The 19,059-nt window shown below is 39.2% G+C and overlaps 1 long non-coding RNA gene across 1 annotated transcript; it reads left to right on the plus strand.

The window, feature by feature from the left end:
* The first annotated feature begins 951 nt into the window (after positions 1–951).
* Positions 952–18,900, plus strand: LOC125122177 (uncharacterized). Its single transcript, XR_007133720.1, has 3 exons — positions 952–1,144; positions 7,254–7,437; positions 18,729–18,900. It is a non-coding gene; the product is annotated as an uncharacterized LOC125122177 (long non-coding RNA).
* The last annotated feature ends 159 nt before the right edge of the window (positions 18,901–19,059 follow it).

Here is a 19,059-nt window from a genome sequence, read left to right on the forward strand (position 1 = left end):
CACAAATCTAGTATTAGAACCGATATTAATTCACACTTTCAACAAGAGGCTTTAAGCTAAATCTGGAAGACATGCCATGGTGTTATCAAAGAGCACTAAGCAAGCTGCTAGACATGGTGATTGGCAGGGAAACAAAACCCACAGAAATCCTGAGGCAAAGAACTGTCCAGTACTACTCTTTACACCTCCTGGCTGTGGCCTGAAAATGTTAATTGCTATTCAGTGCCTCTTGTTGATAAACCACAGTTGTCCCAGCTCTCCTAATTTACATTTGCAGAATTCATACTTCAGGAGCTTCTCATATCCAACTCCATTTAAAAGAATAATTGCATCTGTGCCTCATTAAAAGAAAAAGGGTTCTGGCTAAAAATATTTCCTACTTATCTTTTGAGTATTATATATTTTTAGGTCACCTTAAAATATGAATGAACAATCTCCTGCACAATTTGATGAGAGCCCAGTGATCATTTGGCTGTATTGAAAATTTATTAACAGTAAATTAACCACCAAGAGGACAGCCTTTCACTGTAACAACAGAATCACAAGCACATATTCTAGGCTGAACTCACAGGTGTTTTTATATTTGCATTCTCAAAGTTGACAGGCGGAAGATTCAAAAATACAGCCTTTAAAAACTGCCCTTAATGCTTGATTATCACAATCACAATATTTCCACATGTCCCGAGAGGGAAGAACATTCAAATCTTGGAAGGATTTCCCTGTTATCAAGAGATAATTCACAGGTGCCATCTTCCCTTACCATTTGTAACATTCTCAGAGGTTGAAAGCTGCTAGAATCATTAACTGACTCTGCATTATGCCATTTCTCTTGCTGTCTCACCTGTCACCTTCCGGCTCCTCTTTCCTTGTCTTACTGTCTGTCTCCTCCTCAGAAATGCCATCAGGATCACTGCTTCCTTTCCTCAGGCAGCCTGACAGGCTGCTGTTTTGCTATCGTCCTCAAGGAGGCGCTGGTGGACCGCGAGCCTGTTCTACATGTTTCGAGCGGGAGTTCCTGCCGATCTCCTTCCAGCCCAGGAAGAGAAATACTCTGTTAGAGCAATAGTGGCTGCTTTGAACCAGTGCTACAGGCCACGGTTTTTACTTCTGATTCCAAAAGATAACTTGTTTATATGAATGAAATGTAAGTATCCAGCACCCTAGAGGTAGCTACCTTCTTTTTCTGGGTGGTAGTTTTGCAAAGTCAGTGCAAACCTGTTTGTCTTAGAAGTTGATTATACGAACTTCTTTTTACTGAATCCCACTAAAATGCTGGCTTTTCTTTGGCTTTTAAATCATTGTATTTAAAGTATGAATTAAGTAGTAAACCTGAGTCAGCTTGTTAATGCTATTATAGAACTATGTATTAATAATTATAATAGTTTACAGTTATGTCATTATAATTACATCGTAATTACATATTGCTGCATCAGTAACCTTTATAGTAAGTATTGTCTAAATATTTAAATACACAAATGTTGACATGTACCTAATCTACAGTGAGCATCATAATAGCTTGTAACTCTTATCAACAATACTATGAAGCACTTAATAGTATCTGTCACATATCTTCTCCTTAATTTCATAATAACATATAGAGATTTTCTAAATTTGCTTTTATACATATCATAGTTATTTATGTTTGAAAAACATCTGATTTCAAAACAGTTTTAAAGATGGTTTCTGTGTTCAAAAGCATCTATCACATGGTGTCTGTGATACAAGTGAACTAGCTGAAATAATGAAGAAAACATCTGTTAAAAGGGATAAATACTCTGGGATAAATACTCTGTCAAAAATGTGCCATTAATCATCACGACTATTGCTATAAAAGTATAAAAAGCAGAATGAGTGATATTTATAAAACATAAATAGGATCATGTCACACATCCCTACCAAAATCTTCCAGTGACTTCTCCTTGAAATAAAATGGTATGCAGAAGTTAAAGAGTCTACGAAGCCCTACATGATCCAGTCCCTCCTACTCTAACCTCTCCTTAAGGAGTCCTGCTTTCCTCTTCCCTGTGCTGCTCTCATCACAGTGCCCTGCTCCCATTTCTGTAAAAAGCATTCCTGCCCTGCCTTGGCCCTCTTCTCCTGAGCAAGAACCTCCCACCCTTTGCCTGGCTCACTGTTCCTCTCCTTTCAAGTATCAGCTTAAATGTCATTTTCTCAGAGTCCTACCCTGCTTCTCCCTCCATTACACTCTTTTTTAACACCTTCTGCTACTCCTTCTTGACGCGTTACATTTGTAATTTTTGACGGGCTTTTCAGGATTATGTATCTTTCATTTCCACAAAAGTTCGAATAGGGGTCTTAGCTTACTGGTTAACAATATGGCTAACTAGAGTCACAATCCCAGCTCTGCCAGTTACTTCCTTTGTGGCCTGTGTGTCTCCTATGTAAAATGTGGTGAAGATTGAATAAGTAAAAGGCCCATAGTAATTACTATGCAAATGCTTATGCAGTATTTTCATCTTATTGTATTGGCTTTAATGGCTACCACATTATAAGCCCTCAGAAGTATTCACCATCTGAATTAATGAATGAGAATCTTTTCCTTGTCCTTATAGAGAACTGTACACTAAATGAAGGAACTCTTCCAGTTCCTGGGACATGGATCTTAATTTTCTTGAGCATTGTGGGGCAAAAATGCATATGAGAAATAAGAGGGTTGGAACACATAGGCCTTGAAATTGATTTCCTTTCTACTTTGCCTGTCTCTTCTGCTATGCTCCAGAGTTGAGAACAAATCCGGTGTGTATTAAGGCCATGACTTATGATACCTGTTTAATTCACTCCCTCATCAAGTATTGTTTGAGCACCTACTATGCTCTAGGCATTATTCTAACTGCCAGGGATATAGAAAACCACCCAAACAAAATTCTGCCTTTGTGGAATACACACTCAGTCACAGCAGGAAAACTTTGGCTTATCTCCAACTCTTTGTGGATTTCTAAAGTAAATATGATGAAATATCTTGTACCCTCTCTCTCCCAACCCTGGAAAATTCCAGAACTATTTACTCAAGTTTCCCTAAGCAACTGGGGAATTTCAGAGCTGATCTGAGGTCTGCAAATACAGCCATAGAAAATCTAACTAAATTAATGAAATGTTTCTCAAAGTATAAATTTTAGTAGAGTCTGTTACTCAAAATGCACAATCCATGGACAGATGTGTATGGAGAACAATAGTTTTTTTTTAAAGCTTTTAAAATTACCACTACTGTGGCTTTTCTTGCTTTGTTATGTTTCATCTTGCCTTGACTTTGGGACCCTCTCATTAACATAGCCGTTTAAATACCAGATCAGACTTTTCCTACTGTGCACACTTGAGCAAGTTACTAGACTTTTCTAGGTGTCAGTTTCCACATCTGTAAAATGGGTATAATAACAATTATCATTTCATAAAGTTATTGAGAATTAATGAGTCAGTACATGTAATTTGTATAGTTCAGAACTTGACCCATGATGGGGACTCAGTGTTAATTTTGTTATTGTAATTCTTGTTATACGCCTCCCAATGAACCAAGAAAGTCTTTATTCCAGGAATTGATTTCTACAGAACACACTTGGGAGACAGTAAACTTCATCAAGACATTAAACATGCAGAAAATGCCAATTAAGTTCACTCTGGCCACTTCAAAAGAAGCCCTGGGTCAACAGACACAGACAAATCAGCCCTTGTAAGAAAGGCAAGTAGAGTAGATAAACCCCAGCCATCCATGCTCCAGGGGAGGACCAAAGGCCCCTGCAGGGACAGTGAAATCCTGTTCCAACTCAGACGACCTCTGTGACACGACAATAAACTGCAATGCACATGAATAGCCACACAGCCTGGCTATATTTAAAGTTAAGAGCTCTAATATTACTAATGAGATCACTTAGGTTTCCCCCAAAAATTGTGAATGTAAAAATGAGAAATGCATACAGAGTCTTATCATAACGAATGCCATTTAACCAAAAGCTTTTTTCCATATATAACCAATAAATGTACGAGGAACGTCCTGCCTGTAAGTATTGTAGAAGGCAATTCTTCTCTTGCCTCACTCCCAAATAAGTCATTTAAAAATTGTCAGTCTCAAACTCCCATCCTATCAGACTTAAATCTCTGAACGAACAACCACATATCATAATTTAAAAAACAATCTTGCAGACAGAGAAGAGGTAAAGTTTACACCTTTCATCTTCTTATTTTCTCTACCAAGTCATTACACTAGGTTGATAACCAGTGCTGATGGGGAAAAGGGGTTAAAGGAGTAAATGATTTCAAGAATAGAAGTCAGATGAGGAATCAGGAATCTTGATACACAGATATATTAGAAAACAAGACAAGAGAAGTAAAAATCCAAATGTGGTAGAGGTGGGGGCTTGGTTATATGTGTTCACAGGGTTTGTAAAGCAGGCACCAGTTGGTAGTTTGCACCTAATTTAGTTGGTTACCCAGCCTAGCTTTACCTGTATGAGGTGTGGTTATAAAAGTCTTCTGATGCTGAGACTTGGAGGTTCATATCAAAAAATAAAGTACATCCTGGCTGACTGAGGAAGGACTGTGCCTGGAAATATTCATATGTCTCTACAGTGATGATCCCCTGTGAATTCTTTCTCCTGACCCTTGCCCTTTATAAAGGGCACCTCGTCTTTACCTAAATACCTGTCCTCCTTTCAAATATGCAACCCAGTGTAACCATTACACCAACCTAGCTGAAGTATTTCTTTTCATTGCTAATTTCAAGGGTTAAATATGATGCTTGGTTCTATTGGTCCTTCAGTTCTATCCCACTAGCAGTGCAACTTATGCTAACATACTACCTAGATCTAAGTTCTACGGCAACAAAATTCAGCTACCTCTTCTGTTTCATGATAATGCTATTTTGTATGTTATTTTCTGTATCTGCAGTTGGGTGCTATCATTTTGATTTTTGTGATAGAATTCAAAATATTTTCAGTCAATTTAAAAATACCATGTGAAACAGTATTTACAATTTTGTGCCATATGTCTATTAAGAGTATCCTTTTCATGGAGTTCCCGTCGTGGTGCAGTGGTTAACGAATCCGACTAGGAACCATGAGGTTGCGGGTTCGGTCCCTGCCCTTGCTCAGTGGGTTAAGGATCCTGCGTTGCTGTGAGCTGTGGTGTAGGTTGCAGACGCGGCTCGGATCCTGTGTTGCTGTGGCTCTGGCGTAGGCCAGTGGCTACAGCTCTGATTTAACCCCTAGCCTGGGAACCTCCATATGCCGTGGGAGCGGCCCAAAGAAATAGCAAAAAGACCAAAAAAAAAAAAAAACCCAAAACCAAAAACAAACAAACAAACAAACAAACAAAGAGTATCCTTCTCCAAAGATTGGTCTACATTGTTCAGAGATTGGCAGAATGGAGTGAGTCTTATAGACACTCAGTCAGAAGTAAAGTTGTGTTCTTTCCCTGTGACAACTGGTATTTGCCACCCCAGCTTGGGCTGATGGCTTAAAAGCAGTCAGAGGACTTCATTTTGGAAAGGTGTTTTTTTTGTTTGTTTGTTTGTTTGTTTTCTTTTTTCTTTTTTAGGGCCACACCTACGGCAAATGGAAATTCCCAGGCTCAGGGTCGAATCCGAGCTGCAGCTAGAGCCTACACCACAACCATGGCAACACTGGATCTGAGCCACATCTGCAACGTATGCCACAACTTCTGGCAATGCTGGAAACTGAGTGAGGCCAGGAATTGAATCCTACTGGCGTCCTCATGTACCAGTAGGATTCTACCTGCGCTGAGCCACAGCGAGAACTCCTGGAAAGTTCTTAAGTGTCAACTTCTCCAACACAAAAGGCCGGATAGTAATTGAAATTTGACTCTAATATGTAGCCACCTTACTTTCTTTCTTATATTAAGGAAATTCTTCTTACATCAGAGTTTAGGGAATGCATATTCTTAGGCAAGAATTACAAAGGTATTTACTAGTGAAACTTTGCAAACATAAGTTAAAATGTAAAGTGAAACTAAATAATTTACCACCAAGTGAAAACCTTTAAATAAGATATCAGAAAGATACTTTTTAAAAAGTTTCTTCTCTTGGTCTTTCATCCCATTCAGGGAATTTCAAATAATGAGTGAGTCCTTGCTTAGAAGAAATAAACAAGTGTAAATAAAACAGACACAATGAATGTTAGTTTATGTCTAGGCACCTCTGCATCAGATAACTTTGTAAGGCAATTGAGCTTTCTTCCAGGGTTTCCATGTGGTTGATAATGTCTGTGCATTATCTTTCAGGTGAGTCTTTCATAATAAAACGAATCCCCCAGAGCCTCAAAACCAATTAACCTACAGTTCTATTTTTCCTAAATAGAATCTCTCCCTATGAATCTCTACTTCAGTTAAAACTGCAGTTACTGATAAAAATAACAACCATGGCATCAAAGACATGTTTGCCACACACCTGTATCAACAACTCTATCATTTTAGCCAATCCGTTAGTTAACGGCCAAGAGGACACCATGTGGTCGGCATACTCAGATTGACCCTACTGCCTCAGTGAGGAAATAAGACTATTTTTGACTGTTGGGTGGAATGGAGCCCACATTACCATATTGTAGAAAGATTGGTTGGGCCTTGTAGTACCTGAAGTGCAAATATATTAATGAGTCCTATGCAGTTATTGGTTGATTGACTTGAATATATCAAGGCTTCGTTAGAAAAGAAAACTGCATTACCATTTAGTATAAAACTAAATAACAAAATCCCTTTAGCCATGAGCTGGGTGCTATCTATTTTTATGTTTCAAGAACATTAAACAAAAGAGGAAAACAAGTGTCACAGACTTCAGTCTCGGAGAGTCCAAATCATCTATCTTATGAGTTTTGTGATGTATGGTTTATATGTACATACTATGAGAACTGAGTGAAGTATTTGCTGCTTATAGCTCTCATTAAAAGTAGATGTGGGTTTGATTGTGCCTGCATCTAAGTGGTAAGTATGGTCATCCTTGATGGTGAGCCAGGCTAAATACAGGGGTTGGCTTGCTCAACTTAGATTCTGTCCTATCTCTGAGATTTGGGAAAACTGAGAACAACATTTATCCATGGCCACTAGGACTCAGGATGCAAATTCAGCTTCTCAGACTAAATGAACTTGGGTGAGATTCGGTAAGTGAAAATGAGGTTGAAACCATTTCCTTGTCCCTTTTGATTTTTTTTTCTAATGAAAAAGAGGTCATGGAAATATGAAGATTTTCTGCCCCATTAATTTTCCTTCTTTCTGCTTCTTTTGTTTTCTAGGAGATGCATCAGAGGTGCAGGATGGAGTTAGCCTTATGGGACTAGATCCCTACTCCCTGCACCTTGGTGACTCTCAGCACCACTGGGTTGTCCCAGTACATTCGGTCTCCTATGGATCTGCCCTTGATTGTGGAAGTCATTCATGGTGACTCAGCTAGAATTTGTCCTTCCAGTCTTCCTTAACGTAAGCCCATAATTCTCTGTGTTTCATCCTTTCCTCTTTTAAAGATACGGAGTGGACCTTGTTTTCATATTAAATTCTGACTGATACAGAGTCTGACACTAGAAACAGCTGCAAGCAGAAGTCCTCAGTGATGGGAATTTGGGAGTGACTGTGGGACCTATTGGGGTGTGAAACAAGGATGATGCCCTTTTTTTTTCCATTAAAAAAAGGAAAAACATGTTGCTCACATTATCACATCCAGTCACTTGAAATAAAATGCCTACTGGAGGGAAAGCTTTAGTATACCAGATACCTGTTGGGATAGAGTGCTGGAGAGGAATGTGGACTGAGGAACCCTGGCTATTTCCCACAACACTGGAGAATTTAAAGAAGAAGCACACACTCTCTGAGTCTTAAATTCTCAGCCCAGGTGTGGTTAGAAAACTAAGGAACATTTGCAGCCAGGAAACTGACATAGCTGAAATCAGACAGAGTCAGTTACTATAATTTGCTAAATCACCATATAAATTGAATGCAAAGTCTTGCTGTGCCTCTTGTGTCAAAGTTTCAGTATTTATTAAGAGAAAGTGTAGTCCTGACTGAGGACATTTAGTGGACTCAGATGGATTTGACCACTTATACTGTATGCTTACATATTTTGGTATAGACTTACAATTATACAGAAAATATGCATAGTAATATATATATAAAACATATGTACTTATATATATGAAAGGAGGGAAGGAAGGAAGGGAGAAGGAAGGGGATCTTTGTTTAGAAGAATGCCAAGTATTGATTGGTAAGTGTGAAGGGAATGCTGGAGTTATAGTAAATATAGTAAATACTTGTTGTAGTAAATATTGGTACAGGCAAGAATCATTAATCGATGCTAAAACCAGGGGGACACATTTTGATAAGAAGCAAAATATTTGTCTGATCTGAAGTTGTCCCTCTAGATTGTTTACTAACTGCAAGGCCAAGTGAAGAAATCTGACAGCACATTGACAGGGTGATAAAGATGAGACAGACATTGTGTGCCTCTTGATTTGATACCCTGAGAAGGCTGTCAATCATGATGTCCTTTATGTAGCGTTCTGGCTAGGAATATGGAACCTAAATCTAATCATGAGGAAACATCAAACTCAGAGTAAGGACCATTCTCTTCTATTTTCTGAAAAGTAGGAGAGGATCGTATTCTACATAAATGTTAGTAATAGTAATAAATAATAATACAAGACAGAGAAAAGCTTTATAAATGTCTCAAATGAGTCTCCAAAAACATGACAACTATGTGCAATAGCCAACTCTAGGCTACATTTTATACCAGAGGACAAGCGAACTCAATACAAGACATTATTGGATCAATGGACCAAATGGGAACATGGATGATAGATAAAAGTATGAAATTTATGTTAAATTTACTTAAAATGATAACTGCACATTTATTAGATGAGACTATATCTTTTTGCTTAGGAAATAAGTGTTTAGTGCAAAGGACCAAGAGGTATGCGAATTATTGTCAAACGTTTAGGGAGAGTCCGCTGATAAAGCAAATGGAGCAAATTATTTAAAATAAGTGAGCCAGTGTAAAAGGCACTTTGTTGTTCCTTGTATATGCTTGTTTTTGCACCTCTGCTTTATATTTGAAGTTATTTCCAAATAAAAAAATGTTAACATATATTTTTATTTAAAATAATATATACAGCACCTTGAAAGATGTCCCCAGTAGGCCTTATGTAAGAAGGTTGGAAATGCTGCCGTTGATATAGGCTCACTGATTTCACTGAGGATGATTGGATCCCAGAGAGAATAAGACAAAGTGGCAGCAATTAACTGCTAGAAACAAGGTGCTCATGATTACAAAAACAGGCAGTGAGGACAGAAAGATAATCAGAATGATGTTCCCCTTAAGGATCTTTAGTAGCTTCTAATTCACCCCAGACCAAGTTGGTCTGAGTCAGCTTACAAAACTTGAGTGTTGGAGTTCCTGTCGTGGTGCAGTGGTTAACGAATCTGACTAGGAACCATGAAGTTGCGGTTTCAATCCCCAGCCTTGCTCAGTGGGTCGAGGATCCCGTGTTGCCGTGAGCTGTGGGTATAGGTTGCAGTCGTGGCTCGGATCTGGCGTTGCTGTGGCTCTGGCGTAGGCCTGCAGCTACAGCTCCGATTAGACCCCTAGCCTGGGAACCTCCATATGCCGCAGGAGTGGCTCTAGAAAAGGCCAAAAAAAAGACAAAAAAAAAAAAACTTGAGTGTTGTAAGCAAAAGCCTAACTTTGACATCGTAAAGGAGTCCAAAGCCACCTCCTCTAGTTCTTAGGGGAAAATCATTTCTCAAGACTGTGAGTAAGAGTATACAGAAGTTCCCTGGTGGCTCAGCAGATTAAGGCTCCAGCACTGTCACTGTCGTGGCTCTGCTTACTGCTGTGGCATGAGTTTGATCCCTAGCCTAGGAACTTCTGCCTGCCATGAGGATGGCAAAAAAAAAAAAAAAAAAAAAAAAAGGTAAAGAGTAAGATAGATTCCCTTAAGGAAGGACCTGTGACTGCTAAATCTTCTTTCTAGTCTTTCCCAAAAGGACATAGGGCCCCTTACCATGGAACTGGAGTGGTAAACCTTGCAGGTTTGAGCTGGGACTAACTACTGAGCTTGGAGTAAAACATGGTTTGTTTGGCTTTTTTTTTTTTTTTTTTTGGTATTTTTGCCTTTTCCAGGGCCGCATGTGTGGCATATGGAGGTTCCCAGGCTAGGAGTCTAATTGGAGCTGTAGATACCGGCCTATGCCAGAGCCACAGCAACGCAGGATCCGAGCCTCGTCTGCGACCTACACCACAACTCACGGCAATGCCAGATCCTTAACCCACTGAGCAAGGCTGGGGATTGAAACCGCAACTTCATTGTTCCTAGTCAGATTCGTTAACCACTGAGCCACAACGGGAACTCCAAAACACAGGTTTTTAAAGATCCTAGTATACTTTGCCTCTGTCTTCCCTGCCTGAGTTCAGAATCATTTGGCAGTCAAAGGAGATTTAAATATCTATGTATCTTTTTGCTTTTTTTAGGCGTGCCTCAGGCATGTGGAAGTTCCCAGGCCAGGAATTGAATCCACACCACAGCAGTGGACAACTCCAGGTCCTTAACCCACTGAGCCACGGAGGAACTCCTTGATATATTTTTAAAACTAATAAATATATTGGAAAATTTTTATCAGATGTGGTCCAGTAGGTTAGGCATACATCAGTCACCCCAGGTCCCCATCGTGAAATTAATCGGACACTCATGTTGGAGCACAGTGTAACTGTCTGTTTCATACAGACGTTTTGGCATGAGAGTTGCCTAATTAACAGCATCATTGGAGGCCATGACTTCAGTTGACAAAGTTTGAGACTAAACAGAATTGACTATTTTATGACCTGCTTGGCCATTTGGCCCTTTATTTACAAGTCACTGAGGGGATAAATTGTTAAGACAAGGCATCTTAACCACTCGAATGGCTCACTGAATTAAAAAACAAGGTATAGAATTGCTATTAAGGGAACAAATAAATACTTACCTATGGAAGGTTTCAAATTCTCTTTCATTTTCAGATCAGGGAAAACATGAGGAGCTATGAATCATGTCAAAGATATAAAGGGATTACTGATAATGCAAATTTTTTTCAACCTAACAGCTGTGCGGAAAAATTTTCATAATAATGATTGCATTTAATTACATAAAGAGCGGTAGAGTCTCTTTCATTTTATCTCAATAATGAAGCTTTGATTTTGAAGATAATCCTGGCCTTTCTCTGTCAAGGCCAGCATGTGAGCAACAGTGAATTCAATTCCATCTTAGTTATCCTGAGAGGATAAAGCAAGAAAAAATTTTCACATACATTATGAAGATGAAAACTATTACCACAGGGCATATTTTCTTTAATATGCTTTAAAATATATATATATATATATATACATATATATGTGTGTAAATAGACAGATATCCAAAAAAGAGAAAGAACTAGCTCCTGAATCTTTAGAGTTCACTGTTACATAATTCAACAAAAATTAAATGATACGAAAGTCTTTAAAAAAAAAAAAGAACAACAGTAGTTTGTTACATTTTCTAGTACCCTCACCTATTTGAGATTTAACAATGGCTCTTATGACTTACATCTTCTTTCACCCTTTGTTTCTGGAAAGATCACTAGTTTTATGAAAATAATTAGGGAGCCCAGCTCTGCCACATAAACTAGAGTCTTGAGGTTAATTAAAATGGAAAGAACACTGCACATATGTGGACCACCAGGAACGCCTGACAGGCAGGTACACAGACTTCTGTCATCCACTGAGAATACCAGTGAAGGAAGATAGTGTGGTGAATTAACGGGGGACCTTCATGTTTACACTTTCTGTTATAGTCTTCAGTTGACACTGATATCTGACACATTACACCCACAGAATGAAGAGTTGCTTACTCCACTGATTTTATACACAGTATTCAAAAATTTCCAAAATATTTCTATGTATTCCTAATAAGGGGTGAATATTTTTCCTATGTGTTTTTAAAAGAGAAATGAATGGAAACATTTTTGAATAGGCTCACTGATTTCAGGTAAAATGTCAGTTGTTGTTCAGCCTCTTTAATTGGCCATTTCTCACAAAAATTCTATTTTAAAAATTAATAATTTCTAAGAGTTCCCCTTATGGCTCAGCAGTAATGAACCCAGCTAGTATCCATGAGAATGCAGGTTCGAGATCTCCAGCCTTGCTCAGTGGGATAAGGATCCGGTGTTGCCATGAGCTGTGGTGTAGGTCACAGATATGTCTAAGATCCCACATTGCTGTGGCTGTGGTATAGGCTGGCATCTACAGCTTGGATTCAACCCCTAGCCTGGGAACTTCCATATTCCTCAGGTTCGGACATAAAAAAAAGATTTAAAAAATTTAACCATTTCCAAAAGCCATTCAAAGTCATGGTGTCAGCACCAAAAAACTAGTTTCTTCAAAGGAGAATGACTTCTGAGCCTTGGTTTTTTTCAATATGAAATTGACACAAAAAGCCATCCCTTGTTGACTTGATGGAGTTTTTATGAAGATAAAATAAGAAGTATGAGTGTACTTTATACTGCAAAATACTGTGTACATGTTAGCATTTCATTATAGAAAATATACCCTTTTTTCCCTTTAGATGAAGAAGTTTTTTATCCTTAATTTGTTATGTGAGAGCAGTTTGGTGAGGGACAAGGAATTGTCCCTTCACAAATTCAGGAAGTATGGACCCCTGCCAGGTGGTTAATTAAAAGTTCACAAGAATGGGCAGAAATAAAATAGTGCATGAAACTTCATAGATTAACCAATAATAGAAAGACTATAAGTCAGGATAGATGAGGATGTGGAATATCCATCCAAAGAGTTATTTGTGCCAATCATAAAATTTACCTGCAAGCTTTCAGAAAATATGCACTCAAACTAAAATGAATGTTGGTTTGTAGTACGGTGTGCAATTGTTAACAAAGCTAATGTATAGACAGCAGAAGTCTGAAGAGTATTATTCTGCACTTGTGAGCCCTGGGGGGTTTCCCATGTGGCAGTGAAATTGCAGTTTGTCAAGTTGGGATGTCAAAATGAAAAAATAGGGAGTTCTCTTGTGGTGTATTGAGTTAAGGATCCAGCATTGTCACTGCAGCGGCCCAGGTCGCAGCTTCGATGTGGGTTTGATCCCTGGCCTGGGAACTTCCACATGCTGTGAGTGCAGCCAAAAAAAAAAAAAAAAAGACAGAAATAGGATAAAATAGTATTGGGATAACTTTGCATTTTTATCCATCCTGAAACAAGCTTTGAGGGAGGAACTCAGAGCTCTTAATGAATTTCAGGAGCCTGAACTTTAGAGCATGGATTTTTAACCTCTTTACTGAGAGGTCAAAGGGGTTTTTCTCCTTAATTCCCAGTCCGATATGTTCTGAACAATATCTAGCTAAGTGTAATCTAAGCATTCTGTGATCATACTGAACATATGAAGAAACACACACACACAAGCTTACTCCTTAATCAGAGAAGTTAAATTGATTTCATGGTTGAGTTCACTCTGCTCTCCAAGTGGTTACTTCTCAAAGTTAAGCCCAGATGGTTATGCCCAAGATAATGCAATACTAGGTTATGTTAATCCCTGTCTGGATTACACTGTAATTTAACTCGTGACTCCAAATCATTTGAGAAAGCTCCTCATGCCAAACAGACTTTTAATAATTCAGTCCATCTCATTCATAGAACAAATTTGCAACCTGAACGAATCAAGATATTTTGGCAGCAAGTTTCAGAACACACAGTGAACAACAGCCTAAACTATAACACCATGATGTTTCACCACGGAAGAAGAAAACCAGAAACAGGTGGTTGTGAGGTCAGTGTGGCTGCTCAACAGTTACAGAAAGCTAGGTCAGCATCACTGTTGATTGTTTGGTCTTTCATTCATGGTTAAAAGATGATGACTAAGGATCCAGAACGCATCGGCACATAACCGTGTCCCAAGGAAGAAAGATCGGAATGGGAGCAAACATGTATAATCCTTTCTCTATGTTTGCTCTCAAGGATCTTGCAAGTAAGATCCTTTCCAGATGTGTCCCCGAACTTTCCCCTCCTGTTTCATCTTCCAGGACTGAGTCACACATCTACCCCAGACAGACCCCTAGTGGAGACAATGGAATTGCCAGTAACTTTGACCTACCCCACAGGTATGAAGCAGTTCTATTAATGAGAGAGGAGGATGACTTTGAATAGGCAATGACTGGGGTCTCACTCCACAAATTGGTCTGAGTTCTGGCTAAAGTATGTATAAAAAATAGTTGTATATTTAAGAATAAAAATGGATCTGCAAACATTTTTCTGTAAAGAGTCAGGTGGTAAGTATTTCGGGCTCTGTGGACCCTAGAGTCCTTGTCACATTCTTCCTTGTTATTTTTAAACCCTTTAAAATATATTTTTAAAAAATTCTTAGCTTACAGGATACATCAAAACAGGCCATGTGCTGACCCTTGGCTCAACATATGATATGTATAGTTTGATGAATGTTTGATACAATTATCATCTGACTAAGTATTGGGGACACAGCCATGATAATGTGGAGCATATTCCCCAGAAAAGCTCACAACCTAGGAGGATATGCACAATAAACAAAACCCAAATTTAAGTTCATCCTTCATTTTCCCAAAATGATTCTCCTGAAAGGATTTTCTTTGCAACTTTATTTATTTATTTATTTATGGTCTTTTTATCTTTTGCTAAGGCTGCACCCATGGCATATGGAAGTTCCCAGGCTAGGGGTCCAATCGGACCTATAGCCGCCAGCCTTCGCCGCAGACACAGCAATGTGGGATCTGAGCTGTGTGTGCAACCTACACCACAGCTCACGGCAATGCCGGATCCTTAACCCACTGAGCAAGGCCAGGGATTGCACCCGCAACCTCATGGTTGCGAATCCTCATAGTTGGATTCGTTAACCACTGAGCTACAATGGGAACTTCATCTTTGCAACTTTAGAATATAAATTTTACAGCTAAAAGCAGTCACAATGTTACTTACAAACATTTAATTAACCTGGGGAAATCACATGGTTTCTAAGGGATTCCACACTTTTGAATCATTTATGACTTTCCTGTGAGGAACAGAGAAGAAATGCAGAGCAGGTGTAGGGTTGCAGAACAGGCCACTCCAAAGTCCACCCTGTGGTTTATGGATTCCTTGGAGCTGGGGGCACTTGGAAAACAGCAAAGGCAGGGAGAGGCTTTCTCTGAACTCCCTTATCTGCCTCAAGACAGATTCCCCAGAAGGAACCATTTGCATGAATCCCCTCCCTGGGGGTTTCATTAGCCAGAGAAGTGGAGACTGGAGGTGGACACTACACCCTCCCACACACATTGTCACAGATTATCACACCTCCCATCAACTCTTCTAAGAGCCCTTTCATCCTCCTAAAAATCATTTCCTCTCCCCTAATAGGCCCACATCCTCCCTCCCTTTCCCTAATAAGATGATACTCAAGCCTGAGTCCTAAGCCGTACCGGGGAGTCACTCATTTTTCCCAGGGCATCTGCCACATGCATACTGAGGTCTACATGTTAATCAAACGCCTTGTGTTTTACTCTTGTTAATCTGTCTTTTATTACAAGGATTTTTGGCTAAGAACTCAGAAGGGTAAAGGAAAAATTATTTTTCCTCCCCTACATAGCCAAATCTGTATACAAATGCCCTAAAATATTGATGCCATTGCTGGTCCTGGTGCCAAATTCTTATTAATTTCTTGTCTAAAAAATAAATATACACACATGTATATACATACACTAAGGCCTAATAGCACAAGTTTAGAAGGCAGAAAGTCAGTAACTTTAATAACAGTAGTCGTCAAAAGAAAAAAATTCATATGCTGAATGTAATAAAACTCAGGATAGGCCACCATAAGTAAATGGAATCCAATTCTTAATGTAAGATATTAATATCTTATTCCCAAGATTTCAGTATTTTTAAAGGGATTTTCCTAAAAATACTATGGAAGACAGATATTCTCAAGGAAGAAAGAAACCATTTAATCTCAATCAGTCTGACTGGGTCAGAGTTTGAAGCATATTTGAGCTTAGTTTGAAAAGTCTTTACCAGCATCACCAAAAGTACCTGCTTGTATTTAAGAAATGCCCTCAGTCTATTGCTTTGAGGCCATCAGAGGATCATTTGTTTGCTTATTCTTTTCCTTTTTCATGGTGACTAAGGAGGCACACTATACAGCCCTTCTAAGAAACGCAAAATAAAACAGCAACAACAAAAAAATCACCCAGGCATTTCTGAGAAAGAATAAAAGTGTCCTTCGGAAAACTGAAATTGCCTTTGGGAACTGCATGTTCTGTCTTTAAACAACACAATTGTTGCTCTCTTAGAAACGGTTTGTTTGTGATAAGTGAGCTTGCTTTCTATACACAAGGCCCCCTGAGAAACTTTCCATCACCAGGGTTTTCTTTCTTTGGACTTGGGAAACGAGAGTCTGCAGATAGCATACTTGCCCAAGAGGCACAAAAATGTTACAAACTTCTGAACAGCTCTGGGAAATAGTGTCCCACAAAACTCCTGGCGAGTGCCCCAGAATGTTTATGGGAATCCTAACCCTCTACAGCCATGTGTTCGAAGCTTGTGGTTAAGTTTCTCAACGGGCCTTCCTGGAGCTTTCAAGATGAGGATGTCTGAGGCTGTTTTACAATTCTAAACACCATGAAATTGCTAGAGACAAAAATTTGAAGTACTCACAATACAATCTGTTGAAAATAACGTGACTCGATAGGTCAGGTTTAAACACTTGTGCAGTTTCAATGATTTGCCAGAAGCAGCCTGGAGTCATTGAAAAGATAATGACTCTCAAGTCAGAAGTTCTAGTTTCCTTACCCATCTCTACGACCTTGTGAAATAGTCCTCAGTTAACCCGCCTGATTCTTTCTTTTCTCATCTGTCTAATAGGGATAATGTCATGAGCATCCAATGTAACAGTGCTTTAGTTCATTCTCTCACTGGGTGAATATGTGAGTCAGGAATTTTGTGTCAGCTCTAAGGCTCTAAGTTAAAGGCTGGGAACACTGTGAAGACAGCCACAGTCCTGTCTTCTGGCAGGAGAAAAGCTTGGGAAACTGTAAAGCCATCTGCACAGGCTGATAACTCTCATGAAAAGAAAGATGCTGGTGTGGTTGGAGGCGCAATAACCGATTCCTTTTCTGATAATCCATGACAAAAATGACTCAGCACTGAACAAATCAAAAGAGAAACATGTACACATACCAGGTGGAGTTTTCTTTCTTTCTTTGAGGTCCCTGAGATAAAGCACATGTGGTGATAGAGAAATGAAATGGTTCCTTCTACCAGAGTCTGATCAGTCCTTTTCAATTAGGCTACTGACTACAGTCAAATTAGGCTACACAGTTCAAAGAATGCTCTCATAGGCAGTGAATTCTGAATGTGCTTTAAAAAGCCCAGTGCTGGGAGTTCCCATTGTGGCGCAGCAGAAATGAATCTGACTAGTATCCATGAGGATGCAGGTTTGATCCCTAGCCTTGCTCGGTGGGTAGGGGATCCAGTGTTGCCCTGAGCTGTGGTGTATGTTGCAGCCGCCGCTTGGATCCCGAGTTACTGTGGCGTAGGCTGGCAGCTGTAGCTCTTATTCTAGGAATTTCCATATGCTCTGGGTGTGGCCCTAAAAAGAAAAAAATAAAAATTAAACATTAAAAAATAAGAAGCCCAGTGCTGAACTTCAAGTATGTATCAGGTTAGATTGCTGATGGGTTGTATTTCAAAAAACTCTAGGAAACAGTTTAACAAAACTTAGTAACCATATACCAAGTATGTTTTTTAAGTATTTATACTAACCAATGAAAGGACACTATTTATCTCCTAAAGCACTGTATTGAAATATTTTTAAGTCCTAATTTAAATCTCATAAATTATATTTAAATATAGATAAATAATACAGAATCTATTATCAAAACTAAACCTTATGCTTTAAAAAGTATCATAGAATTTCAGAATTGATCTTAAAGATAACTTTCAGATAAGGAAATGAAAGAACAGAGAAGTGAAATTTTTCTGCTTATTTTCCCATAGCTTTTTTTCTTTTGTTTGTTGGTTTTTCTCTTTTTAGGACCGCACCTGCAGCATAGGAAGATTCCCAAGCTAGGGGTCAAATCTGAGCTACAGCCGCCGGCCTAGATCACAGCCACAGCAACACGAGATCCAAGCTGCAAACTATGCCACAGCTCATGGCAATGCTGGATCCTTAACCCACTGAGTCAGGCCAGGGATCGAACATGCTTCCTCATGGATGTTAGATTCATTTCTGCTGAGCCATGATGGGAACTCCTCCCATAGCTTTTTAATGGCAAACTTGGTGTCTGAACATGAATACATGTTAATCTATGTGTTCCTCCTATAAAAGGTTTATTTTAGTTCATAAATAAATAACACAATATTTAAAAGACTATGAAAGTCGTGAATGCTTGAAATATCTGCCTGAAGAGCATTGTCTTTAGTCAGGAATAAAAATAAAATATGGTTTCCTTTATGAAACAGTCTTCATTCACCCATTACTTGATTCCATACTTTTTTTCTGAATAACCATCCAGTAACTATCTCTGTACACACAAAAAGAAATAAAACACACCCCTGCCTTTTTAGGATCCCCCACTGTAGAATGAGATAGGCACCCAGTCGGGTCATATAAAACATCATGTATAAGGACTCTAATACCTTTCAGGGCAGTTTCAAGGTCTGAGGAAGGGCAGAACCCAAGAACTGCTCTCTCTGCCTGCAGACACTCTGGAGAAAAGGAGAACTGGGACCATCTGGGGAGCAACTGCCTGGAACTGATGATGGTGGATGAGTTGACCATGGACCCAAGGATGGCAGGAGAAGCTGACCGGGGTGAATTCCAGGATAGCAGCCTTGATCCCCTGCCTCTAAAATGGTATCAGTACCGAGCTCATAAGGTGTGTATAAAGAATAAAATAGAGGAGTTCTTGTTGTGGCTCAGCGATTAACAAAACTGACTAGGATCCATGAGGACACAAATTCGATCCCTTGCCTCGATCAGCGGGTTAAGGATCTGTCATTGCTGTGAACTGTGTTGTAGGTCACAGACGTGG

This window comes from Phacochoerus africanus, chromosome 3 (genome assembly GCF_016906955.1).
Source record: "Phacochoerus africanus isolate WHEZ1 chromosome 3, ROS_Pafr_v1, whole genome shotgun sequence".
Lineage (NCBI taxonomy): Eukaryota > Metazoa > Chordata > Mammalia > Artiodactyla > Suidae > Phacochoerus > Phacochoerus africanus.